We start from the raw sequence: 18375 nt of genomic DNA, 5'->3' as shown, positions 1-18375 counted from the left end.
CCTCAGGCTAGATCTTCTGGAATTTGCCGCTGGCTCTGATGTCTCTATAGTGGTTAAGCATGAGATATAATTTTTTTGGGGTAAATCTCACGGGCAGTCTTTGGTCTCATTAATCTATTGTTTGTTCCAGAGCAAATAGTTTTGGCTGAGGGCAAAATATCATCAGATAAATTTTATGTAAAATTAATGCTGTATAAAAGAGTGCTGCATTTCCTACTTTTGACTGAATTTCCTAGCAACTTTTATGATGGCTGCTCTTGTTGAATATTAAATATTATTATTTAATAAATACTATTTTATATAGTAGTATTTAATTATTGTATGTTGTGATGGTGATTTTAGTTACTTTATTCCGCCATTAAATGGCGACAAGGGACTGTTTTTATGAGTGAGTCAGCAGTAAAGACTTATATTGAAAGAGACTGAAACTGTTGTAAACAAGGAAATTATTTTTTTACTCTCAACAACAACTTGTAAGATGCAGCTAACAAATGCACCGAGCAGCGCTGTCATCGGAAATCACCTTAACAGATGAAAGGATTGTAAAACAAAAATATCATTCAAACTAATGTTTTATTGTGAATATGAGATTGAGCTGAAGAATGAAGCAGGTAATCACACTCGCTCAGTCAATTTCTCTCATAATACTCTACACAATACAGTGAGCTTTTAATACAGTAGTACAATAATGAAACAACTCAACGTTTCTTTGTTACTAGTCTAAAGTTTAGTTTTCAAATTAGTAACAGAGGCTTGGCTCAGCTGCTAAACTGTCAACTTGAGATATGAATGCATGGCGGAAGGAAGTAGTTAAAACAAAAGAGGGTTTTTAAAGACACTCCGTTGTTGTTTCTTATGTATTTACACTTAACTAACATACTTGATACTTTACTGTTGTATAAATGCAAAATCAGACCTTGCGATATGGCTTTATATGAGCACACTGTGTTTAGGCCTACCTATGGCCGAATCACAGCCGTGCCGATATACCGCGATATTGCACTGCTACTTGTGTGATATTGCTCGTATTTGCATAATATTAAATGGTTAGTTTTTTAGGCGGAAAAGTAAAAAAGGAGTTGGATACTAGGTTGTATTTTTCTGTGCCCCAACTGTCTAGGTGACACTGCTACTTGTATGTCAAGTGAAATGGTTGAGAAGCAACCAAGCTTTTGTCAAAATAATAGAGATGTACAGTTTCAACCCAGTCTCATGAGAAACAACTATTTATGGTGTGGTAAATTCTCATGAATTTGTACAATTTATCCAACCATCAGTTATACACTGTTATCTCTTATATGGTCACTTATACTGTATGCTCAATTTATTTGATATCATTTATCTCCAAACAGCACAAGAGAACTCAGTTTTAAATGCCAAAATAAAACATGCACTATTTGTGCAACACAGCTATACTTAGCACACAGCCTTCCTAAAGAGCTGAGGCTGCCACCCACACAATTCTCTTCGCTTCATATAATAGTGTGAAAATAATATCAGGATGAGATGTGTGTTTTTTATATTTAATTATATTTTTATTCTTTCTGGGGAAAGCTATTTGTCAGGATACCATCATCTGTCAGTGTGTTTCAACACTGTGTGATATCTTGCCAAAAAAACACCATCTTTGCAAGAAGACGCAAGGCTTCTTTCTAAATACTGACTGGACTGAAATCAAAGTCTTCCTGCCAGCTTTTCAGAGGCAGGCAGCCAATGTTGTATTTTAATCTAATTAGTACATCAAACATTCAATGCATTTTTACAACATTTGGTAATGTTTCTCAAGTCAACATATTGCTGTTGATATTGGGGAGAATGCCAAAAAAAATGTAATGTTAGTGTACGTTTGCCTGATCTTTCATTGCCTGATAATTTCTAGCACATTGTGATAGTTATTGTCTATATTCTTTCAGTTAAATGTGGTGTGTGTCATTTCTGCAAAACTATAGTGTCACCAAATGGAATTGCAAAAATTGTGACTGTTTTCAAATGGGATTCTTGAACAAAAGATTTCCCTGTTTGCCACTGGTCGTTCAAGTAAATAGTTCCGCCCCCAAACTCATCCCATTAGTTGAGCTAGTGCTGCTATATTGGGCTGCGATGTGTTTCCCGTACATACATTTATATATACATGTAATGAAAGATATAGACTGTAATGCATGCTAGCTTGTTATTTTGCTTAAGATCTTATCTATATGTTGTACTAACAAGAAACTGCTTCTAACTGCTAACTAGGATGAATGCTGTAGTTCCAAGCACACAACTTTTGATGCTGCTTGCAAATGTTTGCTGGTCTTGGAAAACACAGAATTGCTAAACTGTGAACAACATATGCTAGTTGGTTAACAGTGTTTTTGGGAAATACACCCCTGGTAAGATGCTCAAACAAACATTACTTGTTAGTTGCAGCTGTTTTCTGAAATCATAACATGGTTACACCCCTGTCATTTGAACCATGTTTGTTTAACAATACAGGAAATACTAAAATATATTGATTAATTGATTGATTAATATTGCCTACAACCCATTGTACATTGAAAGAGGATTCGATTAGAACTACAAACACAAAAAAAGGTGTTAAAAAGCACAAACAAGGCAAATATGTCATGTTTAAATGGTGACAGAATGCAGATAACTTGGCGGCAGAGAGGTCCATTAAAGACGTAGTTATGACAAAGTAGTATGTCCCAAAGCTTATATACTGTATAAAGTATAAGCAGGTGAATCGGGCTGCAGCATATTTCTAACCACAGGCCAAGAACTTCAGCTTCAACCAGTTCGAACAGTGATGCTATTTGCAAATGTTTGCTAAAATGCTGAACTATGTTGGTAACAAAGGAACTTGTGACCATAGTTGGCAAACAATGCTTTTGTGAAGATCAATGTATGCTAATGGGTTACTTACTTTAAATACAGTACCTGCAGATGCCCCAGTGATGCCACATCAGACTGTTTTACAATAGCCAGAGATAATGAGCACAACATGTACATATGGGGACTCTATACACTCTTTATGCATATGCTAAAGCTACCACACTTCCTTTCCAGTGCCACAGCAGAGACAGAGCTACAGCAGAATAGCTGTTCCCTTGGGTCACTCTTAATGATGACAGTCTGCTCGCGTTTACTGACAGACAGCTCCTCATCAGTGCCGTGGCGAGAGGAGATATGCAGGATTACATTCGTCCCAGCACTGCAGATCCATGCCAATCATGTGTCCGCGTAAACCCTGATGTGAAGTATGCTTGAAACAATGTAGTTATATTTACCTAAATACTACATGTTTGCAGACAAGTAGCATACAGTATATTATGTACTGTAGTTTAAAAATACTAACGTATGTGCTGAATGGTTTCAACAAGGTAAGTTAGCATCTTTGTTGATTGGCCAAACTTAAGTAATGTCACAAAATTAGCTTTTGTTAAAGTGAAACTTTTAATGTTTTACCATTATGGATAATGTGGCACAGGTTTTAGTTATGAAGACTTATTCCTTCATCTGAGATAGGTGGAAGTCTAAAGCCAGCGATTAAGTGTTCATACTCAGAACTATATTCCCTGGTATTACCACAGACCTGAAACACAGCAATCATTCTTGATAGGGCCACTGTATCTCCATGGCAACGATAGCCAAGTCCTGTGCCACCAGCATAAAACCTTATAAGGCCAGAAATTTGATTGAGTTTACAGTGTGTGTTACTGTAAACAGGATCTGAACTGCTTAAACTAAACTGGAAAAACTAAACTTTACCTTTAACCCTATGCCTTTAACCCTAATCTATGTGTGTATGTATTTGTTTGTTTATGTACCGGTTAAAAGTTTGGGTTGTGTAACATTTAAGAAAATTAAAATAAAAAAATAAAATAAAAAATAAAACGTCTTATGCTCACCAATTTGATAAAAAATACAGTGATACTGTGAAAAGGTTATTGCAACTTAAAATAAATATATTATATAAATGTCAGCATCATTTCTCTAGTTTTCTGTGTCACATGATCCTTCAGAAATTATACTTTTTGCTGCTCAAGAAATATCTCTTTTTATTAGTGCTGAAAACAGTCATGCTGCTTAATATTTTTGTTGAAACTGTGATACATTTCAGGATTCTTTGATGAATAGCAAGTTCAAAAGAACAGCATTTATTAAAAAAAAATCTTAAAGTACATTTTCTGTTGCCTGTAATAAGTAAATATTTTAAAAGACATCATTTTCGAATAGGCCAGTTATATAAAAATAGATAGATGACAACTGGCAAAACAGCAGCATGTCTTAACACAACACAACACAGAGCTTCATAATTATCAGCATATGGTTGGTGTCACTTGGAGAACCGTTAATGATTGAAAATTTTTGTTTTGCTAAACAAGCCTCAGTAGCAGCCACTGCAAGACATATTCTGTTCATTTTCAGAGGATACATTTGAGGATTAATTTAAAGCCCTATTTTTAGCATCAGCCTGTGTTATCATGTTCCTGTCTTGTGGATAGAGGACACCTGACATTTTAAACCAATTTTGAACCAGCACTCATGATTGTTCATGTTTCAGCAATCATCTTGTCTTCTGAAAGTCAGTCTTAGTTCTAGTCAGTTTGTGAAACCAATGAGCGTGGTGCTGCTGGTGTTCTTCAGTTGTATAGCACAGTGTCATACTGTTAAGGCCTGTCGTGGCTTGGCACTGTACAGTCTTATGTAAGGAGAATGACATCTGAAGCGTGCAGCACCATCCATTTATATACCAGCACAAAGAACAGATTACCCTCCAGTATTAAAGAGTCTGCCATGTCATTTCCATTTACAAGCATGCAAATGCAGGAGATTATTATTATTTTTTTTAATTATGTTGCATCATGATATATATAATATATCATGAAAGACTCTGTATCTTTTGCAAGTTGTAAACTTTATAACATCATGCATTTTGACATATCAAAAACAGGTAGGTTTCACCTGGTGCTGATTTTAATTATTGTCTTCACCATTGAACATCACCTAAAACCATCTTGTTTCTTGGCTAACTGCATTAAAAAGCCTTGTTTCCCTTCTTCTCTCTGTGTAACTCATTGTTCTTCAGAAGAAACACAGGAAGACATGAATTAAGCATGTGAGCATCTCAGTATCCCTATAGTGCTCTTTTTTTACTCTCTGTAGTGCCCTATAGTCTGTCTTTTTTACTTTTAAAGAGATGCTTCCCTTTGTCAGCAAAGCTATAAAACATGCATTAAGTCACAGTTTCCATGTAAAATTATGCTCTAACCATGTTCGGGGTGAATATTAAAGGAGTCTTCTTTTTTTTTCTTTTTTCCCATAAAACAATATGCTAGTATAAACTGATTAAAAGCAATGGCTGCCAATGTTATAAAATAATCAATCAGTTTGTGTTAAATGATTATCAAATAGTTGGAATAGTACCAGATTTGGTAAATCAATGTGATTAATAATTGCTTAAACTCCCAAGCACCCCCTGGACCCAGTTTGAGGTCAAATATTATTGATCAGAATATCAACATGATTTTTAAAAGCAAAGTTACTGTTCACTATCGATAGCAAGATGATTAATTTACTTCAAGTCAAGTTAAAATCTTAGGTAGGTGTGTGCTATAATGGGTGTTTAGTACAGTTAAAACTTTTTATAGCCTGACTGGCTAAAAAAATACCTTTCCTCACACAGTATAGGCCACTTGAATGCCTTTACCTGCAAGACTGACTTAATTATGCCCAGAGGGAAATGTGGCAGCTCTTGAGGACGGCCTTCGCAGCTTGACTTCTGACAAGCTAGAGAAAGAATTCATCCCTCCACTTCTAAAGCCAATTGAGCATGTCTTGTCTTTTTTTTTCAGTGTGTTGAGATACGTAGGAAATCTGGAGGTGATCTGGAGGGGAATATGAAATTGTGGGATACAGATAAGTATACATCGACAGATGAGGCATGGTGGGTCTGTTGGTTTCATTTTCATTCCTGTGGGCTGTTAACTTCTCTGCCTTATTACCCTCTGGGCAAAAAATCCAATAATAAGCCCTTCCGCCAGCGCACAAAGAAGCTTCTTTACTCTAGCAGAAGAGCTGAATTCATCCATGCAGGTATTCAGTTTTTTATACAGTACGATTGTGGATGTATCACTGTTCTGCTCTTGTTATATTCAAGAACAACAATTCTACATGCTTTTCTAGGTCTGGTGAGCAGAAGTGACTGAATCTGTAGGAACACAGACAGAATACATTTCCTCTAACTCCAACATGGACTGAAAGATAAAAAAAAAAAGGTCATAGGGACAGTGGGTGGCATTTATTTAAAAAGTAAAAAAAAAAAAAAAAAAAAAAAAAATTAGCAATATCATATAGGATGCTGCTGTTCAAGGGCAAGATTTGCTAAACAAGGCAAATTAGTGCAAGAGCGCAATTCCAAAAAAGTGCCAATGGGAGTGGAAAGTTCTGCAGGTGATCTACTGACAATGCGCAAATTGAAGAACACAGACGCAAAGTCTTATTTCCATAATGACCAGTGCAATCTACCAAGAGCAGCACACATTAGCCTATAAGGATATTTTCGGATAATGTCTTCCTCTGGCCTTCCAAATAATACGAGTGGAAAAATTAACAGCCATGTCAAGTGCAAAGACATGCTATTCTGGGGTACCACAACCCTTAGTAAATCATGTTCCGTGATTCATTTAAATACTCTCCTCCCATAAATTTTGTGTCTGAAAGGGAAACTTAGAAATTCATCTCCAATAAGGTCAGCCGCAAAAATAACACTGTCCACACCTTTCAGGGCTAATTTTTCACTGTGCTTATTTAGTAAATCCTGACAGTAGCTTTTAACGCCAAAAGAGGGTTTGCGCTGGTGCAAGCTGTTAGTAAATCTGAGCGATACAACAGTTCAAAAAGTATAAATTATTATGGAATAACTTATAAGTAACTTAAAGATGCAGAGTATAATATTTAAGAGGATCTATTAACAGAAATGCAATATACATAACTATGCTTTGACTGGCTACTTTCTGCTGTCTCAGATTACGACATCTTTTCTATGTGCAATTCACAACCTCATCCTATAGATCAGCTATCCTAAAATCTGGCACACGAGATCCACTTTCCTGCATAGTTTAGCTGTAACCCTAATCAAACACACCTGAGCATGCTAATCAATGTCTTCAGGATCATTAGAAAATCACAGGTAGGTGAGTTTGATCAGGGTTGGAGCAAAACACTGCAGTGCATTGGCCCTCCAGGGTAAGGTTTGAGGAACCCTGCGCTAGATACTGCTAAAATTTACAACTTTAAAGTATTTCTCTGTCAAAGAAAATGGTGTTTTGACAGTGATGTTTAGTTTCCTTAATTAATCTCATTAAACAAATCAGTAGATTTTATAATTTAGTGACTCACATGAATGAGTCAGCATTTGTGGATGAATCAGTTTACTTATTGATTCAATGACTCATTTAAATTAAGTTGTCGCCACCTACTGGCAAAACTATCTAACCTGTGGAAACTGAAGGGAAATAAATTACCACCACTAATGCACAGACTGACACTTTGTCTGGAACATGTAAACACAAAACAGTGAAATGATGAAAAGTCCAAACTGACCAAACAAAATAGAGGATAGGGATTAATTGCTGTATAATTCCTCATTTAGCCTATACATCAGTGGTTCTCTGAATATTTGACGCAAAGGCCCCCAAGTCCCCAATAATATTAGAAGGTCTCATGACTTTTACTGGATAAGGATTTAGCCCAGCATACATCAGTTTTGGATGTTTGTTTAGTTTGTCAAAAGATACGTCAAAAAGCTGTCCAATAAGATTGTGAATGTATCCATGTCTTTTGTTTTGTGTCTTTAGGTTTGGTGCTTTAAATGAAAGTGTGAATGTGAACCAGTACTAAATGTACTGTATCATTTACTTTTTTGTTCCGGACTAGAACCAAGAGAACGGAACGACAAGTGTAAACAAATCCTTCCTCACGTACAGTATATCCAGGTTTTACAAGAAAATGGGAACCCAGGTTCTTTGAAGAAAAAATGCTGTGGGGGTGAATTACAATAAGAAATATCTTTTAGTTGTTTTAGTTTATTTAGATGCTTGTTTTTGTTTTTTTGTTTTTTTCAAATAATTTTAAGTCATCCTAAAGGCAAGTTTGCTGAGGCCCCCTAGTGGGCCCCTGCTATAAATTATTATGCAGTCAGTTAAGACTACTCACCATAAAAGCACAATGATTGTTCTGTATTCATTTTTTCCCCAAAGCATTTCTAATACACATACTCTCATGAGCTCTTGTTCCAATTAAACAAATTTAAAAACTCTTTAGTAATTAGGTGCCTTTGGACCTCGAACAGGAAACGCTTGGATGGTTTTAAAAGCCATTACATTGCTCATAGACAGCTGAGAAGCCAGCTCTTTGAGAGTATACCATCTGCTCATGTGAATCAAAATAACCTTCTCTGTACTTCTGAGCCATTAATGGCTTTTATGTACTGTGTTGTGTAATTGTTCACGATGTGGAACTTAAAAAAATCTAATTTAAATATATTTTTCTGAGCTTTCTTTAGTGCTGTTATACCTCTATTTAGTTGACTGGCAGCTCTAAAAATGCCTGGGGCTCTAGGAAAAGAAATTTAGCTAAGTGTTTAAAATTTCATGAAAGTTTTATTGGTATGTGGCACTTTTTGTTTCTGCTGAAATGGCCACTTGGTGAAGAGGATTGGAAAAAGAGATTTAGATGTGAGTACCCCAGATTCCCCATCACAGAAAGTGGAGCTGTCAGGAGTCATCACTTTACGAGACTCTGTGTGTGTCCATAAATGTGTGTGTGCATGGATGCATGAATATAAGTGTGTGTAGGAATGTGCCTGCAGTATGGGAAGAGGGCTGTTTTTTGTGCAAGGGTTTTTAAATGTTACAGACTTGGCTCCCAGAGGGTTTCTGTGATGTCCCCAGTTTGCCGTTTTAATATTTGGAAAACAGAGTTTTCTCCTAAACCCATAAGGATAACGGAACAGGCCTACTGTATGTTTTATTTATTCTGTTTTCTTTTTCCAGGTTTATGACTTACTTTCAGACACACTGCAACACTGGTCACCCTTGTCACAATACTAGATGGGGGTCAGTGTTTGTCTAGTAAGCTTGACCCCGTTGGCAGATGTCATAACTGCAGCATTTCTCCACTGACGTTCAAATAATTTTATCAAATAAATAAAAGGCAACAAATTTATTCTTCCGTTATTTCCTAGAAGAGTGGATGCGTGTCTGGCTGTCCTGGTATGTGCATGTGTGTGCTGGGATGCTCCTGGTGGTCTGATTGATGAGCCTTGACTGTGTGGATCCTCTCTATTTACCTGCTTCAGTAAACAGAGTTCCATCTTTATGGAGCCACTCACCCGGATACAGAAAGGGCTTGTGTGTTCAGCTCCATTAAACGGACTCATCCCTTGAGTCAGGTTTATCTGGCCCAGCACAGGAGGGGCACGTGAGTAAACCTCAGTTGGAATGAATGTGCTTGACTTGGAACGTATCTGACACCCTCTGGATAAGTCAGCAACTACTGTATGTCACCTTACTTCAGTTATAAGATTGGTTCCATTTGGATGTCTATTTCATTCATTTTAATTCTGATTCATTTGTGTATATTTAGCCACAAGGTCCGTTTGCTTACATATAAATGCTACAAGATATACAGTATATGTCTAACTAATTCAAATTGGTCTTTTTGAACTATATACAACCAGCTAAAGAGCCATTTGTTTTTGGAATCAGTACACACTGGTCAAGCATTTATATAATGGGCTTCAGGACTGTTTTGTGTTTTTAAATCAACTTTTATGCAAATGTATTTACAGTAATACTGTTTGTGATTGATTCACTAAAAATAACCAGCTGTTAAGAATCATTTCATTGGTAAATCTGAATATTGTGATTCTATTCCACATGGGCAACATCAGATTCAAGCTCCTTTAGTTAAATTTGTTAAAGGGATAGTAGACCCAAAAATTAAAATTATGTCATTAATTCCTTACCCTCATGTTGTTCCAAATCCATAAAACAAATTACTTCATTTTTGATGAAATCCGAGAGCTTTCTGACTCACATAAGGGTGAGTAATTAATGACAGCATTTTAATTTAATTTTTCATTGTGATTAATCGCCTAGAAAAAAAAATTTTGTTTTCATAATGTGTGTGTGCGTGTGTACTGTGTATATTTATTATGTATATATAAATACACACACATGCATGTATATATTTTAGAAAAATATGTTGTTTATATATTTAATATATTTATATATAATATAAATTATATGAATATAAATATAGACATGCAAATACATGTAAATATTTTCAATATATATATTTTGTGTGTGTATTTATGTATACATAATAAATTTACACAGTACAGTCTATATAACACATTATGAAAACAATTTTTTATTTTCTAGGCGATTAATCACGATTAATCGTTTGACAGCACTAGAACTATCCCTTCGAATCTAATGATATCACCTGCCAAATATGTGCCATATATTTGTATGGCTGTATAGAGATATTGAGACAATGGTACAAGATTTAAAGTGGCTTCAACATTTATATGAGATGTTTTTGTTTTTGTTTTTGTTGAATCAACTTGTATGCAAATATATGAACAGGAATACTCTTTGGTTTTGATTCACTAAAAAAAAAAAGTGTAATTTCTTTCATAAATCTGAATTTTGGAGTGCAAGCCTTGCTGGGGGCAACATTGAAATAAAGTCCTCCTTGAAGTAATGCAAAATTAATGCTGCATTCACGCCATATCGTAATTACTGTTATTTTGACATGACAACACATGATATTCTACTTGGAGCTGTTCACACCCTTGGACTTGGACCTGGAACTATCGCACTATCAAGTATAGCGCCTAATGAATCTGAAGTGGTCAGATATTACAATTTGTAGCTCTCAGAAAGCTCCCAGTTCACAAGTTGTAATGACGAGATCTTTGAGGATGTGAACACTTTTTACAAGTTGATATCTCATAATAACGGTAATTGCGATATGGCGTGAACGCACCTTAAGGTTAAATGTGTTAAATCTGATGATATCACCTGTCAAACGTGCTTTGTGAGAAAGGTGTTTTAAAATCTGCTTAACTATGTGCAATAAGGGAGCGCCATGCTTAATGCAGATTTAATGCCACTGAACAATTAACTCGTCTCCTCCAACCTGATGAAAGTTTGATAAGCTCAGCTAACATTAATGAGGAACCACAATCCACAGTACCGTATTTTAAAGATCAACACATTTACACTCAACCCATTTTCTGATGACACCGTGTGAGTCACTTAGAGGCATTTGATGAATTATGAACATCAGCCAGGCACAATATGTTTCTGGGATAGTGCTGAATAGCATGATGAATCCTCTAGAAACAATGGTGACATCTTAAAGGTAAACAGAATGAAGACAGATGGCTCATTACCTGCTGTTCCTTCGGATTTTCATTCATCTCCAGTCATTATTTTGTTTGAAGTTGCTTACTAAGTTGCGTAGTTTTGAGTTGGCAGATATTTGTTAAATTTTTGGTTGCGCTCAATACAACTGGTCAAATTAAATCAACTCTCTGCATTTGCTAAATTTTTTTATTCATTTGTATGGCTCTGCTTTGTAGATATTCAAGCAATGAAACAATACTTTACAAGACCTAAAGTGGCCACAACATTTATAAGAAATGTTTTAGGACTGTTACAGTAAAACTATTTTTCTCATGCTTTTCTCAGAAATAAAAATATAACTTTTCAATACTACGTCAACGTGCTATACATTTCTTTCAGATAGTCTAAATTTATGGTTTAGAATATCTGAGTGTATCTCTATACAAATATGTTAACTCACAACTGATGACGCACTTACCTACAGGATCCAGAGGCTGCATGCATGTGAAAGCAAAATAAGCTTCTAGAGCTTCTAACCTCTGGCTATATTTATACTATGCCATAGATTTACTGTACTTTAACACAGTTTATTGGAGTCAGCTTTATTGGAGTTGTTACTGCAAACAGACTGCTACAACATATTAAAAGTTCTCAATCTTTCAGTAACTTTATTATTTTTCGCTTTATTAAATCACACATGCTGACTGGTTTCCCTGGCAACAGGGCACCTGGTGCCAACCAATAGTGCTGCATTTCTATAACCTCGGTTTCCCAAGGGAATAAGTGAGGGACTTCGGGCTCAGGACATTTGTTGCAGCTATTTTAAGACTATTTGTGGGGAAGAGCTTCATCAATGAAAAGAAAGGAAAAGAAAAGAAAAAGGCAGTAGTCAGTTGTGGCTTTTATCACTTTTAAATCAAGAAAATGCATCAGTAAGCCCATTCCAATTTCCTTAGGTGTCAAGACTTCATAGGGAACATGCAAAGACAGCATGAAAAAGTGGGCAAATTCACATTAACACACAGACTGACAGTATTGCATGAGTAAGTGCTGAGGAAAGTACATTAAGAATGAAATATTAAATGGCCTTTGCCAATGTTTGTGCAGGGAGAAATGTTTGTGTGGTCATAATGTTGATTTACATGACAACTTGTGAAATCTTGCAAAGCTTGGAGCAAAAAGCATGAGACCCGGGTAAAATGTAGGTGCATGTTTGCATATGTGTGTTGGACCAAGAAGAATCGGAGGTGTTGCAAATAAACAATATTCACTGGCACACTGGAAGGAGAATATTTCCAGTGTCTTGTTTGTTATATAAACTAACTAATTGCCCAGTTATGCCAAGACAACAAGCAATAACAATCTTCCCTTTAACGAAAAACAAATTAACTGTGTGAGTAGTCTCCAGTTTTACCAAACAACCTATCCAGCAGAAATGGACATTGTTTTTGTTCTCAACATAACTTGCCAAGGTTCATGCTTTTTAGCCACTTGATATTATTTCCTTTCAGTAAATAATAATGCTGTATGCTTACTTTTTGCAAAAAAAAAAAAAAAAAAAAAACATAATTTATTAGCAAAGCATGAAATGTCTGGGTTTTTTTGTGTGTGTGTGTGTACAATTTTGACCTGTAGTCATTTTATTTATTTATTTTTTACAGAGTCTAAATATTAGTAATGATCACTCACAGTTACATTTGCTCATTACTCACCAAAGTCCACAATGATAAAGCTTTTTTTCTCTCCCAGATACAGTCATACTGGACAGTTGCACATCAATATTGTTTCCTCCTTAATTTTTAAAGATGTCAATTCACCTTAAACTTTAATGTTGTGTAATTGCAATGGGGGAGTCTGGAAACAGTCGTCTGCGAAAGTAATCATTCTGTTTTGAGTGCTTTCCATTCGTTTACCCCTGAGAGTGCAAAAAGAAGGCTGGGGAAGGTCAGGGACCATTGCTGAGATCTCCACTAGACCCCGACTGTGTTTTGAATGAATGGAACAGTGGATAAAAGAAAGATAGAGAGAGCAGAATGACAGAAAGTATTGTACATTTTAGTGATTTGAGAGAATGAGCAGGGCTCAGTTTGGCTTAGCTTTTGGGTTTGATCCAAATACCGTCCCGCTGACTTAAGGGCTACCCTCTCTTGGCTCTCCCTCACTCCTGTATCTGCAGTGAAAGAAGAGCTGAAGAAGAGAAAACAAGGATGATGTTAAAAGAGACTCCAGAGAGATAAATAACAGACAGAAGAAGACAAGAGGGGAATCAGCTTTGTTAGCATATATTATGCAATAATTTAGAGTTTGAAGCTTTGAGGGGTTCAACATTTTAAAGACATTTCGGAAGGAAGAATCTTTTTTCCGCAGTTAATCAAACGCCAACTAAAGACATTCTTAACAAAATACTAAAGGCAAAAATTAGCTGAATTCTTGGTGATTTTTTAATTTTTTTTTTTCCAGTAGCGACGTATAAAAACAGAGCTTAAAGGAGTTACTTTCAAACTAAGCTGCTTTCTTTTGGTCAGTGTAGTGAATTAACTTAAACCAATTCAAATGCACATGCACTTAGAATAAACAGACGATATCGTCCACTGATATCGTCTTTAGTTATTTTTGTAGTTATCTTTATAGTTATCGTTTTTGGAGTGAATGGGCCTTTATGTGTCCTGCTGTTGCTAAGGTTACCTATTCAGGAGAACACTATATTATATATCTATGTAGTGCCAAGAAAAAATACACAACCTGAGTTGGGATCCTTTCCTATTACTAAAATGTGTGAAGCCTCAATTAAAAAATGCTTTACATAAATTTACTTTTAAGCCCTCTCAAACATTTTGACTTCCTTTAAGACCTCTTAATTAAAAAATCCTTCTTAATAATACAGAAAAGAAAGAAAGTGGCACAATGGGACTAGAAACTAAAAAAAGTCGATGTCTGAAACTTGTCCAAGCTTGATGTAATTACCCTGCGTAATTGCCATGGTGTTGTTATGGTGAACATCGAGGCAACAAGGAATGAAAGAGATGAACAGACATGCTGTCATCATTATCAAGCGATTCAAATCCATCATTATCGTCTTTAGAAATAAATGAACAGCTGTCATATCAGAGGTTTGACATCCTTAAACAAAGACATGATACACAGATATTTGAAAGAGACAAAAGTTTTGACAAAAAAAGTGTAAAATCTGTGAACCTGTGATAGTAGGCTACTTCAGTAGGGATGTACACGTGTAGCCTATGGGGTCTAGACAAATCGTACAAGTGAGGTCATACAAATTTATACAAACCTCTTAAGAAGACCTCGTAAAAATATGTACGAATAGGCTACATCACGGAGGAAACTGATAACACATCGACAGACAAGACAGAGAAGGTTACTTCTGGTATGAAACAAGGTGTCAGCTTTCAAATTATGTCTTTTTTTAAGAAATTCAAACAATAAATAAATACCATTTTGTGGCTTTTGGATGTGATGTGACACATCGCCGCAGTCCCTCAATTCAAGTGCGCACGTGAATCAGTCGTCTTTTTGTATTTTTGTACTTAAAGCACGAAATAAACATCAGAACATATTTTACTTAACCGCGGAAAGATGTCAACACGCACAATTTTCAAGTTTAAGTCCACCAAAATTAATCTACTCCACGGTCTGTTTTGTTTGTTGTCAGACAAAATGGCAGATTATGATGGCATTATGATTGGTCAGATTGTCTTTCAGTCAAGCTTTTTGCTATTTGTCAATTTTAACAAGCAGCCCTGTGTATTGATTTAAATAACAATGTTCTTAAAGACTAAAAAATACATGAGTAAGACAACATTCTATTGCTTAAACAGTGAATTAATTGCTTTGTGAAGTATTTAAAGAACTGTGGTAATAATCAGGTATAGTAAGTATAATATTACACAGTATACCATTTTTTAAATTGTGTATAGCATTCTGTTGGAATAATCTCAGTTAAACAAACAAATCTGTCAAAGTTTATGAACAACAACACAGAAACAGATTGTTAGTTAGCTTGTGTTAGACAAGAAACATCTTCTATTTGAAAAAAGTCACATGCTCTCACAGTATAAGGTAAACTTTTGTGAGAAGTGCACCTCCAGACATACACACACTTGGGCCCTTGTGTTTTGGAGGGAGGGGCATTCTAAGCTGATACACATCAGTGTGTTTCAGGTCCCCTGTGTATGTGTGTGTGTCTCAAGGCATGACTGTGACGGGAGTCACTGAGTCTCTCAGCCATATTCCCTCATCAGTCTCTGAGTCCCCTGTCCCAGAAGTCCGTCCAGACAGCCACCAGGACATTGAGAAATAAACCCATTTTATATCTAGAAATCGGCTTGGTAACTTTATCCAAATGTTTGTCTAGCCTTTGTCTTTGTGAAACTGGCTCAGGGCAGTACAGTCTCTTGCAAGCCTTGCTCCAAATTCAAGTAAGGGCCTGTCTTTTTCTTTCAGTTATGCCTGGTTTGAATACTTTCTGCATATAAAATACTTTCAGCTAAAGTTTTTACCTTCGCCCTCTGTCTATCTCTGCCTGTCAATGTCTCTCTGTCCTTTTTTTTGTCCCATTAGCTGTTGTGCCAATTGCAGTTGTGTCTCTGTGCAGTGAAGCTACATCTCTAGAATTACTTTAAATGTGCAAAACAGCAACATACATAATCTGCTATGATCAACAGGGAAAGGGACTTCATCCTGTACCTCATTTCTGCTAACATTAATGTGGATTGATGTGCTAAATCAACTATGCTATTTTAGTGTGAACTGTCTGTCCATAGGCATCATTAATGATGGCGACCTGTCAACACCTCTTTTTACCATGACTGGTTTTGCTCCCACACTTATGGCAAATAGCAGAAACTGTTGAACGGAGTTTTTCTGTTTTGTTTGTGGGTTGTGTAATGAATGGTGAACATGTACTGGAATTCCAGAAACACAGAGCCACTATTACTGAAAGAAAAAGAGTTGCTACATACTTGTTTATAAATGCATTTATCCACTGACCTACAAAATTCCGGGACTAATATTTAAATGTTTTTAATAGAAGTCTCCACAAGACCAAGTATTTATTTGATCAAAAAATACAGTAAAATTAGTAATATTATGAAATATTATTACAAATAACTGTTTCCTGTTTGAATAATATATTTCAAAATGTCATTTATTCGTGTGATGGCAAAGCTAAATTTTCATTAGTCATTTTTCCAGTCTTAAGTGTCAAATAAATTCCTCAGAAATCATTCCAATATGCTGATTAGGTGCTCGAGAAACATTCATTATTAACACCAATTATTATCAATTGTTGTGCTGCATAATATCTTTGTGGAAACTGTGATGCACAACTATTACACTAGATTTGGGGTAAGTATATATTTAATATATATTCATACTTGTTGAAAAGCAGTTTTTTGTTGTTGTTGTTTTTTTTTTTTTTTTTTTTTTTTTGCGTATCAAGATAAAATATTAGGGTTTTACCTACACTTCAGATTTTCTTCTGGAAATTCTATAGACCTGACCTCCGGTTCAGTATACATCACACAGATACAAAACAGTAAAAAAAAAAAAAAAAATAACTTGTTAAAAAAAAAGTTAATTAATATGATCTATTTAATATTATTAATAATTATGAATATTAACCGTCCACCTCTATTATAGGGAGGTTTATACATAACAACACTGATGGCAGGTGTGATTGTGCAGCTCTCATTATTCCATTGATGCTTGACATTTAAGTGCACGTGTATATATGTGTGTGTTTGCTCACAAGCTCAATGGCACTGTAATAAAGTCTAATTTAATTATGACATAGAAGACCCAGCATAGCCCACTTTGCCCTCATGGTACAGTGGGAAGCAGCAGTAATATCCGGCCTGATTTTGATAAGCAGCAAAAGCAGTGATTGTGGTGTCATGAGTCACAGGTGTGATGTCCTCCCACATGTTTCTCTGAGAAGAGCTACCTGACTCTAATTAAAATGAACCATTTAGAAAGAGCTCACTAGTTAGCTTGTGAAATCAGTATATTTACTACTTTTACACATACAGTATCTAATGTACAGTCATGTGTCAATATATCTTTGTTCAACATTTTATGTTCTTGATTCCCAAAAGGTTATTATAATGAACTAAACACTAAAACCATTAAAAAAAGCTTTCATTATTCTAAATAAAATAAACAGGAAAAAAGTGTTAATTTCATATATAGTTTCTAATGCAACATTTTTTCATTTTCTAGTTTAGTTCAGTTCATATAGTTTAACTTGATATAAAATAACACTGAAACTGAAAATAAAATGAAATGAAATAAAAATAATAAAAACTTTATAAACATTTAAAATAATAATAATAATAATATAATTATGACTAAATGAAATTGCTATTCTATTTTACTAAAAAAATACTACTACACTAGCAATAAAAACTGTCTCTAAATACTATAATAAAACTATAACATTATCTAAATGATACTAAAATAACACCAATCCTAATCACAGACATTAAGCTGTCAAAACAAATTTTACAATATTCGACAGTAATATGTTATGAAAAAAATTAATTAATATAATAGGGTTAGGGTTATTATATTAACCCAATATAATATAATATAATATAATATAATATAATATAATATAATATAATATAATATAATATAATATAATATAATATAATATAATATAATATAATATAATATAATATAATAGTAAAAGCAAAAACAACAGCAATAAAACACACACACACACACACACACACACACACACACACAAATCCAATTGAAGAACTGAATAGCATTGGCCATTTTCTGCTGGACATTTGTCATTCATTTTACGGGCATTTCCTTTAACCTTCCTTAACACAATACATGATGCAATGTGTAATTCAAAACACCTGTGAAAAATTAATGCAGAAAATTGTTTTATATTAACACAATACATTTGGGCCCTACTTGTTAGTTTTTACTAATTATTTTTCTC

Source organism: Cyprinus carpio, chromosome B20 (genome assembly GCF_018340385.1).
Source record: "Cyprinus carpio isolate SPL01 chromosome B20, ASM1834038v1, whole genome shotgun sequence".
Classification (NCBI taxonomy): domain Eukaryota; kingdom Metazoa; phylum Chordata; class Actinopteri; order Cypriniformes; family Cyprinidae; genus Cyprinus; species Cyprinus carpio.
The sequence above is the reverse complement of the archived record's forward strand: the minus strand, read 5'-3'. Positions refer to the sequence as shown.